General features: G+C 36.7%; 1 protein-coding gene across 3 annotated transcripts in view; it reads left to right on the plus strand.

Moving 5' to 3' along the window:
• The first annotated feature begins 20,238 nt into the window (after positions 1–20,238).
• SCN4A (sodium voltage-gated channel alpha subunit 4) overlaps positions 20,239–26,074 on the plus strand; it is an 80,725-nt gene continuing 74,889 nt past the window's right edge. For all 3 annotated transcript variants that reach the window (XM_072414575.1, XM_072414574.1, XM_072414573.1), the window contains exon 1: positions 20,239–20,374. The gene's annotated coding sequence lies outside the window, so the exon portion shown is untranslated. The remainder of the gene's footprint in view (positions 20,375–26,074) is intronic.

Consider the following 26,074-nt stretch of genomic DNA (forward strand, 5'->3'; position numbering starts at 1 on the left):
GGGGGAATCAATTACTGCCATTGAAACACGTAGACTTGGAAAACTCCCATGAGGAAATGTTTGAGGGAATGTCAGATTCCCTGTTTTATAAATAGTACTCTGGGTCATTGGCCTTTACAGAAATCGAGATTAAATACAAAGCCTTGGCAAAACATCCAGACAATTTTTTTTAAAAAAAAAGGCAAAACAAAAATGTCAACCTAAACATTTCTTTTATGAGGGAATTATTGGAATTGATCATAGGAAGGTCGATGTGTAAAATAAAGGTAACGCTGCATAGTGGGCACTAAGATGTCCCAGGACACACCTGCAGCCCCATAACATCCCATGCGTCCGGATATTCTGTACTGCGGCGGCTTTGGAGTGACATTGTGATTGGATGTTTGGCTATTCTGCTTATACCACAGAATAGAAATTGGTAGGGATCACAAACGGAGATTCTGAATAATCAGTTTTAAACGTAACTAAATTCCATAGGTCTTGTGTTTAATCTGAAGCTTTCATTAAAATAACAACCATGGATATTGCTATAAAGCACCTTGGTCAAACACTTCCTGTTATAAGGTGACATCTCTCTCCCCCCGACTCCTAATTACAATTTTGTGAAAATCTGAGAACATTATGAAGCCATTGCCGGGTATATCTAGACAGGAAATGGTGGTAAGGTGATCTCCGCAGGTTTTTAAAAAAAGGAAAATAAATTTAATTTAAAGACATGAAATGTAAATAGAGATCACATCTGCTTTAATTCTACAATGATGAGCTGTGATTGAAGGACTGATATGATTATTCTTAATAAACAGGATTTATATAGCACCAACATATTATGTAGCGCAGTACATTAAATAGGGGTTGCAAATGACAGACAGTGACAGAGGAGAAGGAGAGCTTACAATCTAAGAGGTGGGGGAAGTAACACACAATAGGAGGGGGGATTGCTGGGATTTGTAGCCCCACATGAACAAGACACCTATGGCTGGACCGAGCAGAAGACATAACACAGCAATAAGTAAACCAAGGACAGGACAAGGCCAACAGAACAAAACGTGAAGGTTTTAAGCAAGAGAACATCATATATTACCCGCACCTGGTCCACCGTGTCCCCCACCATCTTGTAATCGCCCGGCGGAGCCATTATCTACTTCACCGTGACTCAGGACCGGAAGCGGGAACTCGGCAACTACGCTTTGACATATTTCCGGTCTTTCTACAGGGACTATAGACATTACACTAAACCAAACTGTCAATTTGAGCAACCGAGTCAACACAGCGACACATTGTGTGTGGAGGTAGTACTAGCACGTGTGACACCTAGACTGTTGCATAGGAAAGGAAAGATTCAATAGTTCTGTGATCTTCATGTGGTCTGCCATGATAGACTGTTGTGGGTGATAGACTGATAGACTGATGTATATATGTTTTTTGTTTGTTTCATAATGGTCTACTACATAATGGTCTACTACACTACTACTATAGATCCTGCCACGGGAGCAACTGCATCTCAGGCTTAGGGTTGATATATATATATATATATATATATATACTATTTACTTACTGTATTATCCTATTGCAAAGGTTAGTTATTTGAAAGAAGTGGAACTCTGCTGACTCCAACCAATCATGTGCATACAAATATTTTTTTGGGAGGGGAGTTCTATACATCATTAATTTTCACTGCATTTATTAGGTTAGGAAAAACAAAGTAAGCTCACACTCTCACCCTCCGAGTGATATCTAGGCCATTTAAGCCCTATAAAGGTCACAGACACCTCCACAGCTTTAGGCACTGTGACTTTTCCCTGGAGGGCCTGGGCCTGGAACAGGGGAGGAAACGGGAAGAAGCCTTTTAAAGGTTGGGTAATTGGTCCTGGGGTGGAGTTGACCCAGAGTTGTGCTGGCTTGCAAGGGAGTCATTGACTTTTGCAAAGTTACCAGCTTTTATGCCTTTACTAAACTGACCCCATTGCCACTGTCCCTCTTTGGGAGCCAAACCCCTCTGTTCCACTTCTCATGTATAGATATTTACATGAACATTGTAGCCTTTAAAGTGAACTTCTGAAGTGAAGTACAATGATTTCTTTGTCACTGGATGCAACGTCATTATCCTTCCAGGAAGATGCCCTGGGAAAGCAGCCGAAATATTGCAACTCGGGAACAGTTATATGGTAGTCTTCTCACAAGAATTCTGCTGCCCCGTGGTACTCAAGACTTAGTTACAAAGAGTGTGACATCATAGGTGCAAGATAAAGAGCGGGGTGACTATAAATTTACTTTTTCATTTTTGCTGACTCCTGGTACCCAATAATTACTTCCGAATGCATGGTTCTGCTTTACAGTACATGTTTCTGAATGGGCTAAGTATAGGTTTTTTTTAGCACAGTTATTAAAACGCTTGGTTTGAAGGAGGCCACATTTGGTCTTGGAAAATCAACACACATACAGAGAGTGGCATGAAATGAATAGGAGGTAAGTATGAATGTAACTTTATTTCTTTAACACCAACACCCAGCAGGTGATTTTGTTTTACAGGCAGGGGGGAGCTATTTTGTGGTATAGTATTGGTATAATATGACAAAGACTGAAATCACACACCTTTAAGGGACGGATACTAGCTAAGTCTGTCCAGTATAATTTTTTTTCAGTCTTACTGCTTTGTTCAGCTACCTCTAGGAAATGGAAAGATCGGTACAAACGTACAAACAACACGTCAATGTGGTGTACACAGGACTAAAGACTTGCTATGTGTCTTATGCAAAAGCACCTCTTATTTCCCTCTGAACAGAGCAGCAGTGGAGCAAGGGAAGGGTATGTATGGTTACATAGTAAGTCAGGGTGAAAAAAAGACATAAGTCCATCAAGTTCAACCACTGGAGAAATAAAAATATCCCAGATATAAAACCCTGTGGATATAGTTGATCCAGAGGAAAGCAAAAAAAACCCTGGTAGAATTTACTCCGTACAGGGAAAATTGTTCTTCCTGATTCCATTAGGCATGTAGGTATGTATGTATGTTTGTATAGACGGGCCATTACATTGCCTCTACAGGCAAACAGAAACTCAGTGTAAGTTCCAGATCCAAACACTCACCTCTCCTGCCCTCCCCATTGTTCCTTCCTCCATCACAGCCATCTCCAAATTGCCCAGAGGAATTGGTGACATCATGCTCTATACCAGTAGTTGCCAGCCCCAATAACTGCATTATCAGACGTAGTAAAATGCTAAAAAGCATTGGTTGCTTTGCACTGGAACCTACAAAGAAGTGGTAGGGCAGCCCTGCCATTATAAATATCTGGGCCCTATTCCAGGTAAATCACCTGGGCCCCTCTCCCTGCTTTTTAAAAGTTCAGTATTGCAAAAGCCAAGTTATTTTAATCGGAGCCTGTTTCAGAACTACTCTTTGTACTCAAAGTGGCTGATTCCATTTCATTATATTTATATATAACACATCTGCCTGAAGTGTTCATCTTCTAAGTAGGTAGAGTATGAAGTTAGTGTTAAATTATTTATTCTGGAAATAAAAGGTTGCCAGTGGCTTGGAACATATACACCAAGATTATTATAAGAGAACAAGGGAGTATTTTTTTCAAAGTTGTTCCTATTTATTACAAGATTCACCCCATCCTTATACACATTATTGATTACCAATGGGTGGGTCATACACTAACCAATACCAAATTTCATCAAACAAAACTGCCCTATGGGACAATGCCTTATGTTCAGATTCTGACTACAGGCCTAATATATAGATATTTAATGTAACACTGGCCCTGATAATGTCAATGTAACACGTAGACTTGCTTGATCACCGGATACAAGATCAGTCCGAGTAGGCTCTTGAACACATTATTCAATCTCTATCCTATGGTCAGTTTAACCCATATAAATAAACTAAAATCACATTTTATTAGAGTGACCTCCCTAATGTGGAAAGCTGGTATTTTATTGGCTGTTATGGGTCTCTGTATTTATTCAGTAAAAGCTCTTAAATAATTCACAAAGTAACAAGTAAAGACAAAACTAAAATAGATGCGGGTGGTGGAACCACAATATAAGTTCCCACAGTATGAAAAGGCAGAGATGATAATTAAAGACGAAGACTGGATTGAGAACATAGTACAGGCTGTTGTGATGTTACATTGGAGCTCACATAAGGATTTTGCAGACCCTGAAATGACAGTACAGTGACAGAGAGAAGCCCATTTTGGGTGACATGTTGAGGACAGCACTGGACGGGATGTACCTGTGCAGTCTTGTTCTCTTATTTCTTGGAGGTGCAGTCTTTGGAGCTGGAGCAGGTAAGTCAAGACCGAACAGGTTTATATTATGCAAAATGTGTTTCCTTTGTCTTTTTTATCAAGTTAGATCACAATATATGGGGTAATCATGGCTTTTCCCACCCAAGGGGAGAATTTGTATTAAGTAGTGCCCTGTAAGGAAGTTAATTACAATGTTGCTAGAATGGTGGGTGCACTAGGCTTTTAAAACATGGGTAAGGCTAAGCATTGGGACATGGAGGAGCAACATTTTGGGTCTGTCTAAGGTTGTACAATAAAAAGGAATGTTTTTGGAATAAATTTAGGTGCAGGATCGGTAGAGTGGAATATAGAAGCTAGTAATGAAAGTTTAGAGCACTTTCTGATATATATAATCAGGTTAATGTAAGTCTCAGCATGTCATTGCTAGGGATGAGCGAGCGAGTTTTTAAAATTTGATTTCACGGCAAATTTATCCGTTCTCGCTTACTGAAATTGTAAGCAAAAATGGCTGGTGTAAATTTGCCGGCTGCAATCATTGATCAGCTCAGTGTGCGATCCCCAGCACTAGAGGTTAAATTACTTACAAGTCTCCCTATTCAAAACCTCTATTGCTCTCTGATTGGCCGAGGAAAGCTTTCAGGGAGCCAATCAGGGAGCACGAGAGGTTTTAAATGGGGATACTTGTCCCCATTTAACCTCTAGTGCCGGGGATCGCAAACAGGATTCCTAGAGCTGCAAGAAAGATTGCAGCTTAATTAATCTCTAGTGCCCCGGGGATCACAAACAGGAAGATTCCCAGGGAAGCCTGGGAATCCCCTGTGAATCCTTCTGTTATAATTTTCTCGATCTTCTGATGGTTTTGCAAAATCGGTTTGCCGATTTCGGGAAATCAGAAGTTTGAGGAAGTTTTCCTTATTCATTGCCTAAACATAGGCTTTCTAAAGTAACCATTACTATAGGGATCAATTTGTGGCTTTGAAATATTGCATGTGCATCTATGACGAAGTGCTAGTGACCTCAATATATGGTCTTAATTGTTAGGAACAGTGCTACTGTATGAATTATTCAACTTCAGCATCCACTATCTAAGGTCATTGTATTGCATGTAAAGCACCAAGTTTTACCCTGTTGATGTCAACTAATACCATGCACTATGATAACCAATGCATTGAGGTAGTGTATTTACTTTGAATGGACTTGCTGACCACCTCAAGGCACCTGCATTGGAATCTGGTATCATAGGACAGTTTAAATGGTAACTGTGTCTCTTTAAACAATCTGCCTGCATGAGCAAAGCACATGTTCACTTTAAGCGCTTCAAAAAGCAGCTTGGCATTTGTCAACCATTTTGCACATTCGTTAATATGTACAAGCCAATACTAAATCATGCTGATGTGCTTAAGGCTCTAAATGATAAAAGCAGTGGAGCCCAAAGGAAAATAAAATGTTCTCATACACTTAGGGTATACACATATCCCAATACAGCAATGTATGATTATATTTGCTAGTTCTAAATAGAAAAATGACCCTAGTTAAGGTAACATGTTAAAGGTGATGGCATCAACCAATTTTTGCTGTTTTTAGTGTACGTAATAAGGCTCAAGTAGATAAAAACAGCTGTAATTCTTAACAACCAATTACATATCCTTTGCTAATTTTAAAGCACATTTCAGTGGTAACAATCATGCTGATTACAGAAGGTTAAAAAGTTAATTGTTTGCATTTTCATTGCTTTAAGCAAGCTCAAAGAATATCACTGAACACATTAGTTATGCTGACTGTATTTCAAAATGAAATACATTTACAGACTTTTTCACAGATAACCTTTGTATATGTATAATTTTTAGAAGTCACTGAATATTAGATTTATTAACAATACATTATATAAACTTTTCTTCTATTGCCACCTGCTGGGCACATTTTTCTAGCAGCTATAGTAAAAGAGATTTTAATGTCATGTCATCTTTTTTTCCTCCATAAAACCTTGTTGGTCGTGTTGCTTTTTCTTAACTATACTAGGCTTAAATTGTTGATTAGAATAAACGTGGTAGAAGTTCTAAATGAGAGCAGCTTTGTAACAAGTAATAGGGTAAATCTGGTGTGAAATTATTAATGGGCCTGCTATTGCTGATCAGTTTTTGGAAAAGGCTAGTCCTCTGGCTGTTGCTTTCACAACTGCTCCAACCTCAAAAAACTCCTACAAATGGGAGGCAAAAATAAGGTATTGTCATCAAGCCTTACTACGCCCCCGCGCGTCTATAGATGTATAGAAAACTTACATTTCTAAATTCATTTCAACACAGCCATAGATCCTTCTACAGTAGCAATTGCACCTCCGGGTTAGGGTGGATATGTAGGCGAAAATAAACAGCTTTAGGCACTGTGATTTCTCCCTGGAGAGCCTGGACCTAGAACTGGGGAGGATAGGGATTTGCAATTCAGCCTAACAGTACTGGTAAATATTTGTGATATACTGACTCTCCTAATTTGCACCTACAGGGATGAAGAATGTTATATATTTTTTCTCTTTATAAATTACTTATATGCTATATCTAAACTACTTTTGTTGAAAACTTGCGTTTACTGAAAACATATATAACTGCTTTTTGTGCTACACTACCATTTATGAATACCTTTCACAAATTCCCAACCAAACTGATCTCAAAGGTTTTGTTGAGGAACCCTGGTTGAGAAACACTGCTCTAAGCATTTTGTTTTTATAACTTAGAAGTGTCCATGGAGTAAAGAAATGCTAAACCCCTGCTAGAGCTGAGCACATTATAAAACATTTTTTACTTACATAAAAAAAAAAAAAAAAACCCCACAAACGTGCAAAATGTTAAGTTTCTCTGTTAAAACTTACTAATGTAACTGCTTTTTGTGCTACAATTCCAGTTATGAATACCTTGCACAAATTCCCAACCAAACTGATCTCAAAGGTTTTGTTGAGTGACCCTGCAAGACTTTGGTTACATCGTTCACATTCATCGGTGAACCATATTGAGATCCTGGAAGTAAGAGGCCTATTTAAAAAGATTGTTAAGTGTCCACAAAGAAAACCTGATGAGGTTATGATGATGATAGTAGACAACAGAAAAAAGAAGTCTGTAAGTCTGGGTAAAGGACGGAAAATTAAATACAATGGACAAACAAAACTGGAAAAAGGAAGAAAGAACAAAATGATCATAACCAATAGGAAAGCAAAAAGCACTGCCAGAATGAAAATTCTTAATGGCCCTTCAGTGAAGAAGGAAAACAATAAATTTGTTGAAAGGCATTTTAGAATGACCAGAAGATCAAAAAGGCCTAATAGGCGCTTACTCAGTCCAAAACATAGAAAACCAGAAGTAATGGTGGAACAACAAGAAGAAGTGATGTATAATGAAGTCAAACGTAAGACACCAAAGTTAAAAAGAATTGAACTATTCCCAAGGTCTAAAAGAAACAAAGAACAAAGAAAAAGAAATGTACCAGGAGGAAGAGAAAAATTCCCCAATAAAGCTTTCGGAGGAGCTGGTTTATTGATTCCAGTATCTCTAAATGAAGTCAGAGATTTAGAGCTGGATTATAGTGCTGATGGAGCAGTGGTGTATAAAGAAGCCACAGCTATAAAGAACAAACTATTAAGTGTACTTAATAATAATGCAGATGCCATCACAAAAAAACAGTCCATAGAAAATGTTGATGTCATCTCCACAGTGGTCACATCCACATTCGATGAATTCAAAGGATCTGACCCATTGACTTATGCAACAACTACCAGAACTGGGATAATATCACCACAAGAATACAATGTTATGTCCATGGAACTCAATAAATCAAATAATGATTTAGAAAGCAGTGGATCTTCCTTAAAGACTACCACAGTGATGCCAGGGATTTTTATTCAAGATGAAAAAATGTCTAATAAAGTGACTCTTTCAATAAATGGAACCAAAAAGGATGACAACACACCGAAAACACAACCAAACAGACCGATGACACCGAGCTGGAACGATAATATTTTGGAACCCACAGAAGCTCTGCCTAGAAGTACAAAAATCTTTGACTCCTTGATAAAACTATACCCAGAATTACAACCTAATGGAAGTAACACATTTGGTGACCAGATAAACAATTTGCTTTCCAACAACTCTGTTTTACCAGTAGAGAGTAGCGGAGATTCTGAAGTCCAAGTAGAGTTAATATATAAGAACCAGACTCTACAAGTAACTGAAAAAGCTTATGTCCGGTCAACAGACCCAACTCCCCCTTATCCTACAGGCCAGAAAGATAGTAATATTACAAATACTGTCACCAATGGCAATGAGGAAATACAGGATAGTGTTCTCAGCCCCCTAGAGATGGTAATGAACTATGGATCAGAAACTACATACTGCAAACCAGGATACAAATACTATGCCGGTTCCTGCAGAAGCATGTGCAGCATGGGTGACTTCACCTGTAAAAATGGAGGACAGTGTGTCATCGTTGAGAATTTGGGACCAATGTGCAGGTGAGAATATCAAATATTTAAAAAGTGATCAAAAATAAATTATCACTCTAAGCCAGCCTTATTTGGCCCTTTTACCTTGGGAGAACCCTTGAAAAGACATTTAGGTCTTAGGGAACCCCTGCTATAATTATTATATCCATGGTCATTACATGGACATTGGGAAGAACTCCTCTTACATTGCTGGCCTATGGGAAGATTATTACCCTTACAGATAACCAAAAAGATCATTGGTGTCATTTAATCTTACCTGAGAGGCATAAATTGGAAGGAACCCCTAGCAACCTCTAAGGGAACCTTGGTTGAGAAACACGGCTCTAAGCATTTTGTTTTTATAACTTAGAAGTGTCCATGGAGTAAAGAAATGCTAATTCCTTGCTAGAGCTGAGCACATTATAAAACATTTTTTACTTACATTAAAAAAAAAAAGGAAAAAACACAAACGTGCAAAATGGTAAGTTTCTTGTTAAAGCTTACTAATGTAACTTTAAATTATTTACAAAGCCCCTGAACAATGCTAAACTGAATTTATGGGGGTGTCAGACAGGCCTTTGGGAACAGTTTATTACATTTTAAAAGCATGCAGTTTTTCTGTGAATCAAAGGCAAAATATAGTCAGGAAAAGCATTTCTCTAGCCATCTTTTTGAGTTAATTGCAAATCCCTTGAACATAATATCATCACCATAATTAGGAAAAAGTCACAAATAAAAAAAAAATACAAATCATGATTTATAGTGGGATGTTCCCACAGGGACCTCAAACCCTCAACAATTTTGGTAACAACTCTATGTTTAATTTACTCAAAAAGTTTTTTAACTGCAAATTTCTCACTTTTCCCCAGCCCCAGTTCTGAACATGCATACTCTCAGTAACAATACCACCGATCAATGAAAGGAAATGTTAAAATGGCAATGATGCTTAAACCTTTGCCTAGTATGCGGCACCAACAGGGATGTGTTTTTTTCTTTACAGGTGTCATCAGACAAACAACTTGTGTTACAGAGGAGAGTGCTGTCGGTTATCTCTGACACCATTCCAGCTGATATGTGTCATTGGCAGCTGCTGCATTTTTGTTTCTGTCTTCCTGGGATCAATCTCTCTCTTGATCCGGAGAATGGATATTAAGCCAGTGTCTAAATCTGTAAGGACCAGGTTAGTAATGTCTGGACTATGTACAACACACTGAGGAATTCATATTGATGACTCCACGGTAATATAGATGTGAGCAAGACATTGTTTTAGGGTCTGGCTGTAGCACTATTAGATCCGACATCTATCTGTTATATTTCATTTATTTACTGGAACTTAGATTCTAGGCATTGATTTGCATTTAAAAAATAAGCAAGCCTTTCTGGGTCAGTTATACAATACACATTACAAGTATACCTACAACAAACTAAATTCAAATGTAAAAAGCAATACGACAATGGACTCAGAAGAAGGTCAGGAGACAACGTCAGCAGCGGTGAGGGATCACTAATTGGGAGCAGACTTTGCAAATGACTTCTGCTTTAGCTATGTAGATACAAAAAAAAGCCATGGCTGCTAGGTGGCAAGGTGACTTGCCTGCTGTAATTAAAATCACCAGTCCCATTGCTGTAATTAGAAAAGCATTGTATTTTAGAAACCCCTAAGAACATATTCTCAGTATTCTATTTTATAGAGATTTAAGTTTAATTCAAGGATAACTTAAATTAAAAAAAAAACATGCTTGCACCTTTAGATACTAAAATGGGCCTGATTTATTGAAGCTCTCCAAGACTGGAAAAGATAGACATTCATGGGAGAAGCTGGGTGATGCAGCAAAGATGGAATGGATCTGGTCCAGAATTAAAAACATTTGCCAACTAAAAGCAAATGACTTTTAGGAAATCCATTCCAGATTTGCTGTATTACCCAGGTGTAGAGCTTTAATAAATGAGTCCCAATGTGTTTCTTTGCATGCAATGTATGGGACAACATGTAATAAAACTGTACTCAGCCAAATTATTATAAATTCTTTTCTTCCCAGCAGACTATGGATTTCTACTTTGATGCCAGACTCCAAATCATCTTCTTTTTCTCATTCTTTGGAGTCAGAATTCACAGCAGACTCCGAATACGATTCCCCAGATTTGCCTTCATTTGATCACAAAAAAGAGGTATCGAAATTAGTGTAGCTTAATCATGGACCCACTTTGGTTTAGGAGTCAGCTCCAGACAAGCTTGACACTTGGCCAAGACATAGGAGTCAGTTGTGACTTTTAGATTGCTATCAGTACCTAGATTGTCCAATGGATTGTAAATTTAATTTTATAGGTTCATGCAAGTAAAAATATAGCAAAACACTTAAAGATAGTGTTGGATAGAATAAGGAAACATTATTTTGCTGTCTGTTTACCTTCAGGGAAAAATTATTTACTGTGTAAGAATTGCAACAGGAAAAGGAAATGTCACAAAAATGAGGGGAAATCCTCTGATATTCTTCACTTGCCATCAGAACAGAAAAATAAAAAATAATACCAAATGTAGTATTTCCTGCATCTTCTATCATAACCATTAGAGGGCAGGATTGGGCCATATACAAGAATCATTTTTCTGCATTATGTTTCATCTAATTGTGATGTACCAAGGGCAGAAAGGTGAAATTATTATACCTGGGGTGATAAAGTGATAAAGGGGGACACTGATGAACTACAGTAACTGCTATGTCCATGGTATGCTTTACAGTGAACAGCTAAACCCTTACAGTATTTTAAATTGTGAATTTTCTAACATTCCCTGGATAGATGAACAGGAACAGTATATGAAGTCATTAAACATGTTACCAATTATCAGGCAGAAATAATTGATTTCTGTTATATTTCAGGTGACATATGAAAGTGGTGCGCTGAAATGTGAACGTACACGACTTTAAAGGATTATTACAGATATACTGGAAGCAGATACCAGATCTATTTGTCTCCTTTTAAAACATATTCTTATTTTCAATATTCCTCTTTTACCTCTTGCAGACACTTTACCTCCTCTTTTTTTGTAGATAACTTTTTCTCTCTCATTACTCTCTTTTTGATTTCATCTCCGTCAAGCCAACTCTTTAATATTCTGACTCATTGCCCTCCAAAAACTATACAGAGAAAGATTTTAGACTTTGATATTCAGATATGCATCCTTGTTCTGGATCAGTTACTGAGGAAGTCTTTAGAGCAGTGGGTCAACATAATACGCATGAACTAACAGGATAACAGGATTTGAAGAATTAAAAATAAGGATGTAAAGAGGATGGGACTACAGTACAGATGCACGGTGCAGATTGTAAATGTACCTTTCCAATAAGTTAAGGAGCCACTTTCAACAGCTTTCAAATTTAGAGAAGAAGTCATCTAATTGCCAAAGAAAAATTAGTTCTTTATGTCTGCACCAGGATCAATGGGTCTTGGATCCCATTGCTCGTATGGACAAATAGAACAAGTACGTCCCATAAGGTTAAATCACGTGCTGTGTACCACAGGGTCATATACAAGTCCATTCTCATTAGAAAATAAAGAAGTTGGTTTAACAAATGCAGTTATTACTTTTATTCAATCATGATCCAACAGACTATCTATACATCATAAGCATTTCTCTGCTCCATCCCTGGAGGTGTAAACTTGCTAAAATCTTCCCAGGAATATGGCAATACCTACTAAAGGGAAGCCTACATATTTCTACTGAACCCCTTTACCTTATGGAAAGTGAAATTATGGAAATAGAATAATGAAGGCCTGTCACACTGATCAAATACCTCTTAATAATATTATTGCAATGTTTGTAAAACTTATGACTTCTTTTTTGGTATTGCTCAGCCACTTCTTGATATATTGGCCGGCCTCCCTCTGCATTAACATATTATACCAAGCTTGATAGGTTCTTGTTCAGTTTGCTTGTACTTGTGAATAGGTAAGGTCTCCCAACGAATACTAAATTTTAATTCCAGTTAAAAAGCTGAACACGTTGATAAAATGCATGCATGGTTTCCACTGCCATAGGATTTGTATATCTATTCATCAAGTGATAAGAAAGTAAATACAGAACTGCATTATTATTCACTTTTTAATATTTGTCTTAAGTTCGGCTTTAACTGATCCATACTGATGTAAGTTAGTTTAAGTATGGTATTTTATTCATGTTTAGAAATCATTACCATTTGAAAATCTGTGCTATGTTCATTTTTATATGGATGTTAGGTAACTATATTGCTTTGTTTTACTACCTCTCTGGGGCATAATTGTCTATTCTTCAATATGCATTAACTTTTTTTCACTCAAATAAAAAGCCTAAACCAACAAAAATAAATTTCTGAACCTAATATATCTGTCATGTCTGAACTTTTTATTATTTTTCTACACTGCTCAACCAAAACTTTAAAACTACCGACTGATGAAGTAAATTACATTAATGATCTTGTTACAATGGCACCGGTCAAGTAAAGGGATCTATTATGCTGCAAGTTAACAATCAGTTTTGATGTTGTGTTGGAAACAGGAAAAAATGGCAACTGTAATGATCTGAGGAACATTGACAAAGGCCAAATTCTGAAGATCAAACATGTGAGGACATAGGGATGAGCCCCGTACCCTCCTTGGCCACAAGCGACCCCTTTGACTCAACTTTGACATTTAGTGTCCCTACTCTCTTCCCTCCCTCTCACCATTTCAAACCTATTTTACATACATTTTCCTGCAGTTTCCAATCTGGTACAGTAATCACATAGGACCTTCTTCTTCATCCATAATCCAGAGTAGTTAACACGCAGAAAGTAATTGAAATGACTTTGGCAGTCACTCAACCTGGGAAAGTGCAATAGTGAACATGTATTACAAATAAAATTTTTTTTTTATTTTTTCAGGATGCAGAATTCACAATTGCTCAGATGTCAAAATGACTGACAGTGAGCTCCTGATGAAAAAATCAAAAAACAAATTTACCCCAGACAGCCCACCAGCAAATACAATTATTTGCAGCCCGACAATGGTCCTACCTAGGTGACCTGCTTTGAATTTAAACTATGCAAGTTTTCTTTGGTTCTGACTCCCTTTCTGTGAAGTTCTTAGAGAGGGAGGTTCCATAGGATCATGTAGCAAGTGGCTGCAATCCTTGCCAAAAGCCATGTGAGAAGACTGCTAAATATAGATAAAATAAGGCTTAGTTTAGGTGTAAATTAAATAAAGTGTTTTTTTTTTCAAACACTTGCCATATTTCTGGGTATCACTAGCTAGAATAATATTACCAAGTTCAGAGAATTAAAAACACATTACATAGATCTCCATTTTCTAAACATATAAATTCCTGAAAGCCATGCTGCAATCCCTCAGCAAGAAAGTTGTCAATAAATTATACAAAAACTCTTTCTTACAACATCTCTTGAATGCAGCAAAGGCATGCATTCCTGCAATGTGGAAGTGTGACAAACCACCAACCCTTGGGCATTGGCTAAGGGGAGTGGCAGATGTTTACCGCATGGAAGACATGGAAGACAGCTGATGACAGACCGGTAAATTTATCCAGACCTGGTATTACTGGGTTCAGTTTAGTACATATGTATACATATACATATAAGTACATATGCAGAAAATGGTAGATTGGCCGGTGACTCTTCTTGTGATGAGTGAGTTATTGTGTTTGATTGTAAAGACCAAACTGACACAATAAGTCGGGACACCCCCCCCCCCCAATCACACCCTACGCATTTCTTTTTTCTTCTTTTCCTTCTGCAAATATATAACAAACTGAGATGCTGGGGTTTCTCTTTATTTTACTATTCCATCATTGCATTATCTTAATGCGTTTGTGTATTGTATACTTGTGTTTTCTCAGGACGTTGTTTTCATATTGGTTTTTTGTACATTGTGTAACATGCCATTTAAATGTCATGTAAACCACTTTAGGACAGAACTAAAGAACTCCACTCCTACCAACTCTTCTTTATTACAAAGGAAACAAAACTATTTTGTAGTCCACAGGTATAGCTGAGAACAATGATAACTGACAACAGTAAGCAGAGGCAAGAGTTATCAGCTCACAAGATTTGCCAGGTTCAGCCTTATAAACCGATAAGTCAAACATATTTCATTGTTAAGGCTTACATATACTTTAACCGGAAGTTACATCAGCACTTCTTAAGAGTTTTTGATAAGGTCCTGGAAGAAAGACAGTTGTAAAGCATCTGCTTGTTCCTGACTCATTGGCAGTGTTCGTCCCTACATTTTTTTAAAGGACTTGTGGCTTTGGCATCTACAATTTGTGGTCATTTCTTGGCACTGCTTTTCATTTTGTTTATATTTAGAAGTGAAAGTTCTACTCTACTTATTCAAAATGTCTCCAGGAAGACTTCTGGTCTCCATGTGCTTCCATCATTCTTCCCAATTTCATTCATCATCTGTGAGCTCACAATTCTTCTTAATCAATATAGGAGATCATTTAAGCCACACACAGGAATCCTCAGAGAAAAAAGGAAGGAGGTCCTTGCCAGAAAGTAAGTCATCAATGAAAGCAGATGTATGAGTAGTCATTGGGGGGAATAAAGGGATAAAGGTCACCGGATGGACAGAAAATTTTTTGTTGGTTATCTGGTATTCTAAGAATGCCTGAAAGATATTCTGAAGTACATCCATTGCAAAGTCTATGCTGTCCGTCATACACTAAAAAGTTTTTTTTATATAAAAGTCAGTAATAAATTTCTCACAGCCATCAAACAGATTGAAACTTGTCTTGGAGGCCAAAATATAAATGATGATACAGAAAGCAAATAAATGAAGAACATACTTCAGCAACTACACTTCCCGTGAAGCATTACTGTTCTTGAGGTCATTATGAAAGAAATAGTTCACTGTAAATAGTCATGATGAACCAATTGGGAACCAGGCATCTCACTCATTTAAAAACGGAGGCTGAAGAACTTTAACATAGCAAAGATAGGTCTTATACCCTTTCATTAACAGGAAACAGCTTCCTATGATATTTCAGAGGGTTATCACTGGCACTCTTTTGCACCTGGCCCTTTTTTCTATTTCCAGTGAACTGCACCACAGCACACAGATGGTTCACGTGTAAGTTGTGCTATGCTAAAATGTACATGGTTACACTGGCAAATTGTAGTAAAATTTAATTTAAGGTTAAAGATACTACAATACAGAACACACTGACAACTGTGAATTGATGTACGTTGGTGTAACATGCGTTAAAACACACATTATCATAGATCAAACCAAAATAGTATGAGTAAAGTGGCTTGTAAATTCAGAGGGAACTTGTAACATCTACTTGGTATCATAAGGCATGTAGATAGAAAATTTAATTTGAATAGTCAGGAGGCAGGCTTATTTTACACATATTATTACATTTTTCTAGCCATAACTTGGTTTAGAATATTTTGACAATATGTATTTAGGGATAAGGGATTACTATATTTCAAAAAAACAATCCTGACGCAGGGGTCACCCAGGATACAGGGTCATATTGGTGACATAGTCCATCTGCACCCTTCACTTTTGACCTTGAGATGTAACAGTAGTGTTCCCCTAAAGTTGCACATACACTGTAGAATATTGTTATCAGAAAAAAAGATCATGATCATCTTGATGGAAAATCTAGCATGTGTACAGTGCTTCTATGAGTATATTCACCAATCTGTCCTGGCAGATCAATGAATGACCAAATGGGGTGACCTCTGTGCTTACTTATGGAAGGCAACGCAGTGGGGTAACACTCACTCGTCATTGCCACTCCCTTCTCCAAGGAACAGGACTGTATGTACATCACTCTTTATTCTAGTGTCTCTGGAAATTATCCTAAAAGATTGTTTCCAGTGATATCAACCTAACGCAGTGTTTCTCAACTAGGGTTCCTTCGGAGGTTGCTAGGGGTTTCTTGATCAATGACCAATTTGTGCCTCCCAGGACACCAAGTGACATTGATAATATTTTCTGCTCTGTAAGGGGGATATTCTTCACATTGGGCAGCAATGTAAGAGGCAGTTTATACCTACCAAGCTTATATACTGTTAGGTGTGGATATAGTACACAAAAAACTAAAAATATATATGGGACTCAAGGCAGTCATAAATCACATCAATTATGAACTCATTGTTATCACTTTTATTAAAATATCAATATAAAACATTATTTATTATCTGAACATTTTAAAACCAATATGAAAACATTTTCATCATTTCGGTGTGTAACTTCGGTGTGTAAAGGGCTCAACATGATTTATTGCTCTTGACGCATTTCATGGAAATCTAGTCTGCTTCTTCAGGAGATCTAAAGGACCCATATGGTACATTTAATTATCTTTACAATTTTCATTTAAAAAAAATTATAAATTCAACATCAGTTTAACTTACATTTTCTTTGTTGCTTCCCCTTTTCAGAATGTTATATAACATACACTAGATGTTGCAATGGTCTTAGGACAGAAAAAGGGGGGCGAGGAACTAGAGGTCGCACTTTCCTCTATACCGCCATCATCTCTCCATTGTACATTAAGATTGGTAGTTTTCTGATATCTAATAATAAATCATCAATTACTTTTAAATTATCAAACCTTTTAATCCGCATATATATAATCCTTTCCACCAGTGACATGACACAGATGATCTTTTCAGCCTTCTGTAAGGGTGATATTCTTTACACTAAGCAGCAATGGGCAGTATATACCTACCAAGCTGAAAGACCTGAAAGTTATCTTAAGGGTTACCCCATGTTAATAACATTCAGAAAGGCTCATCTAAGGTGTGTACAGGGTTTAACTGAAAATCCACCCCAGAGACCACTTTCAATAGCAGCCAGGAAATTTTATATATCAAAGTAATTAATCAGGTAGGAGATGGGAACGTTCAAAATAAAGTATCCAACGATTTACTGGTTGGCATCCACATTCCATCAATTATGCTTGCATCTTAAAGTTACTTTCTAAGAATAAGAAAACAAAAATCCATACTTTCTTTTTCTAGTCCACAGTTAGTGTGTATATACTGCTGAGGATATCTGTCTCAATGTGTTTATCAAAGTATCACTCTTCAGTTGTGAGCCAAGGACTCCGGCCTGGGTAGATCTCATGTCAAGAATCCTGTGATCGGCACATTTCCACATTTCTCTGAAGTATGTCCAGAAGCCAAAGGACCAGATGCTTAGCTTATGCCGGAGGAACAGTGACAGTTATACATGGTCTGCTCTAAAATCTAATGTTTGGGGCACTAAAGTCAATCAAATCCCTAGAAAAATTTGTGGCTTGTGCTCCAGCTGATTCAGACAAAAAAAACTACACCTATGTCTGGCAGTGCGTCACTCCTTGGTAAAATGTTCAGGAGGCTAATAAACACGAATAAAATATTGCACACTAATAATTCTGACATTAACGACAGCTCTAAATATTAAAAGATTGTTTTTCTACCAAAGAAAAAAAACTGACTTTATATAAACTAGCAAAGTAGCAATATAAACATTTCGTACTTTATGCAAAATAAGTAATTGTAAGGTAGGAAGCAGTCTAATCACTGAATGACATTCAGTTTGATGCAACATTATGTATCAAATAGTCGCCACTTTTATTTACAAGAAAATAGTTGAACAAGGAACGATCACTAGAAATTATTTCAGTAAAAGACTTTTGTTCCCTGGAAAAGTCCTTTTTTATTTAACTAATTGCTTCATATAGTCCACACTTTTTTACATAATGTCCTCAATTCATTTAAATCTTTTTTGCAGTCTTAATATTTCATGAACACCAGATTTCATTACATCCTGACATTAGAATAAAAAGCAAGTTTCTAAAAAGTGCTGTCTATCACTCAGCTTAGGGCCCATTCACCACATTAAATATGTATAAAGTGATTTAAAAGACAGGTCTGTGTGTGTTTTACATTAATTTTTACCTTCATTTATTCCATGTGAAACCATAGAAAAACACACCAAAAGAAAAAACATTTTAGGTGCATTGACTATTTTCTTTTTAGTTTTGGGGTGATATTTCAAGGGTTACAATTTCAAGGTGTGAACAGGACGCCAGTTACAAAAGTCTTATAATTTATGTTCCAGGCCAGGATTAAAAGCATATAATCACTTTGATGTTTTCACTATATTGTGAGTTACACCTACATACAGGGGGTTTAAATCTATTTTGCTGTTATTCAAACTTATGTCATGAGAGAATGGGTGCCACAGATGACCTTCTTCTGAAAACACTGAAAACTGGAGGCTCTGGACCTCCAATATTAATAATTAAGATTAAGGGTATTTCTATAAGTGACCCAATTGGGGAGTTTTTCCTTTACTTCCTGCCCCTGTGACCCCATTAATACTAATAAACAGGATTTATATACCGGTAGTGCCAACATATTACGCAGTGCTGTACATTAAATAGGGGATATGCATATAGACATAGTAACAAAGTAGGGGGGAAAAAAGCCAGAATGTAAAACATTTTAGCAATAGAGAAATCACATCTTTTATAATGCTATCCAGAGATATACTTTTACTTCAGCCAGGAAGTGAGGAGAATTCTCTAAAAGCAACACAAACAAAACTAAGTATTTTATTTAGTCAAGCAGTGGAAGGTTTTTGTTTTTTTGTGTCAGTTTTGCAGATTTTTCTCCATTTCTACTTGGCAGCAAATCACTAATGGACTCTCAAATAGAGCCTTGGATAGCAGTAAAAACCTAAAAGGAGTTTTAACCATTACCTACTCTATCCAAAGCAGATAAAAAAAAGTTGTTGGCTTGATATAAATTTTTAAGGATGGAAACAGCTGTCTAATAATCATGTAATAATGTTTTCTCATTTTTTAATGTTCAGTGCTGCTTAATATGTTGGCGCTATATTAATCCTGTTTATTAATATTATTAATAATAATTGGGAAGGGGGGTTGTCTGGACCTGGTTTGAACAAATATTTAAGGCTGGATTCACACTTTTCTATGGATTTGTATGCGTTCACTATCAACATTTTCAATCATACATTAATAAATAAAGAAAATTCTATATCTGACATCTATCATGGCATAATTTGAAAATGGCTAGTCTTTGTACAGTGTGCTAAATCACATAGGAGTGAATAGGCCCTGGAGGTAACATATGGGAAGTAGCAGGCTACTGCTGTCACAGGCCCAAAATTTTGCTGAATGTATAGATAAGTACCAATATCCAGTGCCCGGCATTGGCCATAGGACTAGTAAGTGTTCATATCCCTACCTTACCTAACGATCTATAATAAAGTATTGCCAATCAAGCAAACCTTTATGATTCCCATGGACAGAATGAACTTTGTCTAAACTCAAACAGCAGCAGTCTGGTTTAACTAACCACAGGAACACATGGCTCAGCATGATAAGAAGACACATAATGTAGATGGGTCCTCACACTTGTATATGCAGTCCTTCTCCCAGCACATGCTTGCATGTCATATCACTGGCCAAGTAGGGAATTAATGTCCGAAACCTGAGAGAGGCAAGTTTTACCTGAAGAGTTTGTTAGATGCTCAGATTTCAGGCGTGATCATCTGACATCAGCTGCAGCTGTCCTGTGAGGAGTCTCTGGCTGGGACTCACACACTCAGGAATAGAGCCACAAAAACTTCTCTCCTTAAGGATTTCTCATGTACATCTGACAAGGTAATTCCATTTTTCTTTTACTTGTTTATCTGTAATGCTGACACCTTTCTGGCCTGGAGGAGAATACAGAAAATTAAGTATATATATCTTCCAACAAAGTGGCCCTTTTTGTTATTTAAAGTAAAATTACCTGGGTTGCTGAGATCACCTGAGGTGTATATCTGTGTCTGCTGATTTGTTATCACTTGGCTGCATTAAATGAACACCGACGTATGTATCACTCTGTGTTTAAATGGTATATAACAGTTAATGTCATTTTAAAAAATGTAACTATTATTGTAAATTGTTACTTATATCAGTACTTGCAGTTGTGGTCTTTTAAGTATATTTTAAGTGTGTATGTATATATATATATATATATATATATATATATATATATATAAATGAGCAGGTCAGACATTGTTACAGCTGAGTACATTGATCTTGTTACAAGTAGTGTTACACATTTGGGTTATGTGTGTGAAAAGCATTAGAATTAATACGTGTGTGTGTGTGTATATATATATATATATATATATATATATGACCTAAAAAGACAAGTCAAATTATTCTCAAGTCTTTGCAGCCTCTGCAATTAGAAAACCTGGTAACAAGATGGCCATGGAAAATAAGTAACTGAACTTCCAGTCCCGAGCCAAGATTTTGACATTAAAAGAACTGGACATGACATTGATTTATGGCAAAATAGTGGGCGTCAGGATGGGCAGGCCCTGAAATGAATATTGTAAACAACTTTGCATGTTTCAAACAGCCACATACTTTTTTTTTTGTCCTTTTATTTATAAGTTCATTTATGGCCCCACAGCAGTTGGATTAGGGCTAATTGTGTGACACTTCTTTCATTTACATAAAGTAATTGATGTATTGTTTGTCTCTCTTAAAGGATAATGCAATGATTGTTATAAGCATGTCAGTTATCTCCAAGATTCAAAGTCATATTTAGTTTTGTATCAGTAAACCTAGTAAACCTTAGATATAAGGTTAAGGTCAAACCTTGCCTAAATAAACCTTGCGACCCCACCTTTACACAATGTCTTTATATATATATATATATATATATATATATATGCTTGGCTGGCCTGGGGATGCTGATAGAGTGTAAGACCATGGTTCTATGGCATCCAACGCCCCACCTAGAATAAGCAGATAATATATCCTGCATATATGGTGTATGTGTGGAACATCCATATTTAGGCCTAGTAGTTACTTCTTATATCCACTTCCTGGTGGTTGCCAGTAACTCTCACTGTTTTTACCACTAGTCTGTCTTACCCTTAAAGCAGTGTTCAGAAACTTTAATAAAGTGGAACTAAATCAAGTACCTGCTTCTTTATCGTCATAGGAATGAATGGATAGGCCCTTAAAATATTTATTGTTCCTGTATACACCCTAGTAAGGGGTTACTTAATGTTTTGTACCCCTTGATTTATACATGTTTACTTCCTATTTTTGTATAACAACTCCTCATACTTTTATGTTATTCATTTTACTATCACAGGACATTTGTTTAAGGATATTTTCATGTTGATAATGTTTCTCTATGTATCCACTCCTCTTCCTATTAGGCTATTATTCTGATTATAATATATTCCAGTTATATTTGGTGATTTGTAGAGCTTTTGATTGGAAATGATATCCTAATCTAATTAGAAATCTTATAAAAGTTTGGATGGCAAAGTCCATACTCCTATATCTGATGGCTTTGAAGCAGGATTTGATTGAAACAATAATTGAAATCCTTTTACAAAATGATTTGTTGTGAAAACTGCCATCATCTTGTATTTATAAAGACTGACATTGTCATTCAAGATATTTTCACTGTGAAGTTGTAAGGTATTAATAATATAGCTGAACTCCTGGCAAAGTGCTCGAATTTACAGGTGGAATTAAAAAAGAATGATGTTTACCTGCCAAAATTGCATTTATGTCCACTCATTCTAAATGTTACACAGATCTGCCATGCAGCACTGCTCTAGTTAAGTAATATCCACAAGTTTTGTACCTTCCCCAAAGTTGTGACTGGACAGTGAAAGGAGAAAAGTACACTACAGAGCTTATGTTGATCCTTGCTTTGTACTATAAACATGTTCTATATCAACATATGGACAATGTAGCAATGATGGCTCCGTGTTCTGCTTCTTCTATTCTCGTGTCTGCAAGATGCTGAGTTAGTTTAAAGTTCTTTCATGAAAAAAATTACATGTCATCATTATTTATGTCTTTTATATTTGCGTGGATTTCAGCTTTAACCCAAGGCCAAAGGCACTCTCATTTATAAAAAGTTGTCAAAAGTAAAGGGGAAGGATAACAATCAAACAATCAAAATCAATGTGAAAATGTCACATGAATTTTAGTTTGGATATGATTACTTTATTTACTATAAGTACTACTATGTGATACAAAAAGGCCTACTTTTTACCATAAGCATAAAGATGAGAAAATTAACACAGGTTGGAGGCATATGCTTTGATTCCCATGTTTGTAGAAAAATGTATAGGTTTTAAGGCAAAATAACAAATAACGATAAAAAACGATAAAAAAAAAGAAGATTCTTTTTTCAGCCAGATCTTCTGCAGCGTTGTACTAGGTCCACTTTTGTACTGAAATTGCTTACATGCTGGTTTTGCTGCACAATGTGAGCTTCTAGAAGTGTGCACCAGAAACTAATATTGGATAGGGTACATCTCATTTCCTGGCCGGTAAACCACTGTCATCTAGCCTTTTCCTGGTCAGCTTGACTGTCCTTGGTTAACCACGCTTATTCCTTGACTTTTAGTTCTTTCAATCACAGAAACTCAGTGTTAAATGTGGGCATTACAAATGGTGATAGTGCAGCCTGCTTAGGGACACCCACTACTTCAGACTGACATCCACCTTTTCAAATAATAAAAATATTTGCATAATTCCTTCTAAGAGTCAGCACACTGCTTGCATCAGCGCTAAGGGCTCTTGTGAGGAATACAGAGACATGCACTGTGATGTTTTCAATAGGCAATGTACCCCTCCCACCATCTATGATCTGCCTGTATTGCATAGAGGGAAACCCAGACCCAATGAATACTGGGTCTAAAAAAGGACATCAATATTTTATTTATTTTGCATTTTTTGCATGTTGATAACAGGGAAAGAATGGACCAGTGAAAGTAAAATTCTAACAAAATTAAACTACTTCTTAGTGTGGTTCTCTTACACAGGCATACTTATCGTATCTAACACCTATCCAAATCAGTACAGGGATTTTTTTTATGTCTATGTCCTGATGTAAAAATTTTCCCTAAATTCCTTTTTCTAAAGACACAACAGAAAGTGAGAGAAAGTTTCTCCATAATAAGCAGAAATTATGGAAAAGCATCTTTGTGTTTTTGTTGAAAAAATAAATGCACAAAAAGGGCTTTAAATAAAAAGTAAGAACCACCTGCAAATCCTGCTGATTTAAGCACTTTTATTGTTAGGTCTAGGTATGGTGACCATGAACATTTTTGGAAATGTATCTACTTGTTTTCTGAATCTTACTGTGGGTTTAATACCACAGAGAGAAAACCTTTTTTGCTGGGTGAATAATATCTCCAGGCTGCTCTGGGAAACTCAGGTCTTTGGTCTCTGGCCCATTTCAAGAAGTTGTAAAGCAGGGGTGTCAAACTCTGGCCCGGGGGCCAAATCTGGCCCGCAACATCCTTTTTTTGGCCCCCAAAGGGTCCTTTTTTTGGCCTCTTAATATGAATTGTAGCTGGCCCGCAGCTGCATTGAAAAAGTGCCGCTACTACAATTCCCAGCATCACTCGCGTCTATAGACCAGTGGGCTCTCTGCCTTTGCGTGGTCCCACATTGCACTGTTTTATACACGCAGGAAATTGTAGTAACGGTACTATTTCTCTAATTTAGGCTTGTTCCAGATTGAATGTTAAGCAAAACCTCTTTGTTTCCATATGAAAAGGTTTTATAACCAATGAGAAGGAAAAACTTCCTCAATTTAGACTTTGTCTAAGTTTTTAATGTTGGCCCTCTGTGTATTTAAGTTTGACACTCTTGTTCTAAAGTCTTCTGGGGATAGGAGGAAGCAGCAGAGTTTAATACCAATTTATTTTCGACTCAGAAGATTAAATCTAGAAGCAAGCAAGCAATTTAAAAGTTAAACATCAGGCAAATAGCAAAATATGCACATAAAATACCTAAAAGTGAGCAGTTGTACTGCCAAATGATCCTTTTTCTATCCAGTCCTTATCACCATTTGTAGAGTACAGGTCTCCACAGACAGGACTGCTGCACAGTCCTGTCTGTGGAAACCTGATTGTTCCTTGCCACAGTTAACACCCAACAGGTCTTTGTCCTCCACCTACCTATGAATAGACAGTGAAAACAGAATCTGTACCTGTATGAGCAGTCTCATCCTATTAGCCACTTTCCTGTAGCACTTGAACACTGCAGCACAACTGATTGTTTTCTTGTTCTGCTTCTGAAGACTTGTACTAAACCTTGCTTTGCATGCAATAGGAATGAGTTTTTGGAATGAGTGGGATTGTAGGGATTTTGCTTATTATTCTTATGAAGCCATTCATTTTTAGGATCATGATTTATTGGGATGATCCATCAAAATAGACTGTAAAAGCAAAGCGGCCCAAATTAACTGAGGTATCCTGATAATATATCAAGCATTTCAAGAGAAACTAATGTTTAAGGCGGATCAAATTTTGAAATGGGAGACTGAGTTGGGTAAATCATTTACAGATGAATGGATGTGAGCTATTTCCTTTGCCTTTAAATACACCAGAAGTGCCACTCATTGGGAATCCTATTTTAAACTATTATTACGGTGGTATAAAACACCATATATAGTGGCGAGGTACAATTTCATCGCAATTTTGCAGGAAGTTGTGTGGACACTTTGAGCCATGTATTTTGAAGCTGTAAGAGTATTTAAAGTGTTTGGTCCGAGATTATTAAACTGTTAGATTAATTGACTGGATTAATTGTCAGAACCGAACCTCTCTTTGGCTTTACTCAATCTATGGATTGAACATTTTGAAACAGAATACAGGCCTATTGTTCCCCATTGTTTATGTGCAACTAGCCAGGCTATATCCAGATACTGGAGACACATGGAAGTTCCAAATCTCTCGGGTATGATGTATAAATTTTATTTACAGGTGCAATATGAAAAAATGTTTGCTTACAACTCAGATCAAGCGGTAAAATTTCATGCATACTCATCATCTTGGTTTGCGCATTCAAAATGTACTGTTTAAGTGTAACATTTTGTTTTTTCTCTGTCCGCCAAGCGGGGAATATATAAAGCAAATTTGCTGAACATTAATATTCTGACACCTTGGTAATTTATTTGTTTTTTTTCTTTATTGTCCTATTTTTTTGTTGGTATTCTATGTATATGTAATTTGTCCCTTCCATTGTTATGGATGTTTTTTGTTTGATCTACTATTCTGTTTTTTTTTATATATGGAAAACTTTTCAATAAAAATTATAATAGATATAGACTATAAAAATTATCAGAAAATAGACTGTAAAGGTAGATGTGACAAATCAGAAGTCTGAGACATCATAGTCCCCCAACTAGAGGGAGTAGCGACAAATGACGTTGCTGTTAAATACTGTAAACTACTGTGGTGACCAGTACAGCCGGTGATCAGGTAAAGAGCCAGTATAGTGGCCACTAGTATAAGATTCTTACTAGCCATTTGATTGCTA

This window comes from Pyxicephalus adspersus, chromosome 6 (assembly GCF_032062135.1).
Source record: "Pyxicephalus adspersus chromosome 6, UCB_Pads_2.0, whole genome shotgun sequence".
Classification (NCBI taxonomy): Eukaryota; Metazoa; Chordata; class Amphibia; order Anura; family Pyxicephalidae; genus Pyxicephalus; species Pyxicephalus adspersus.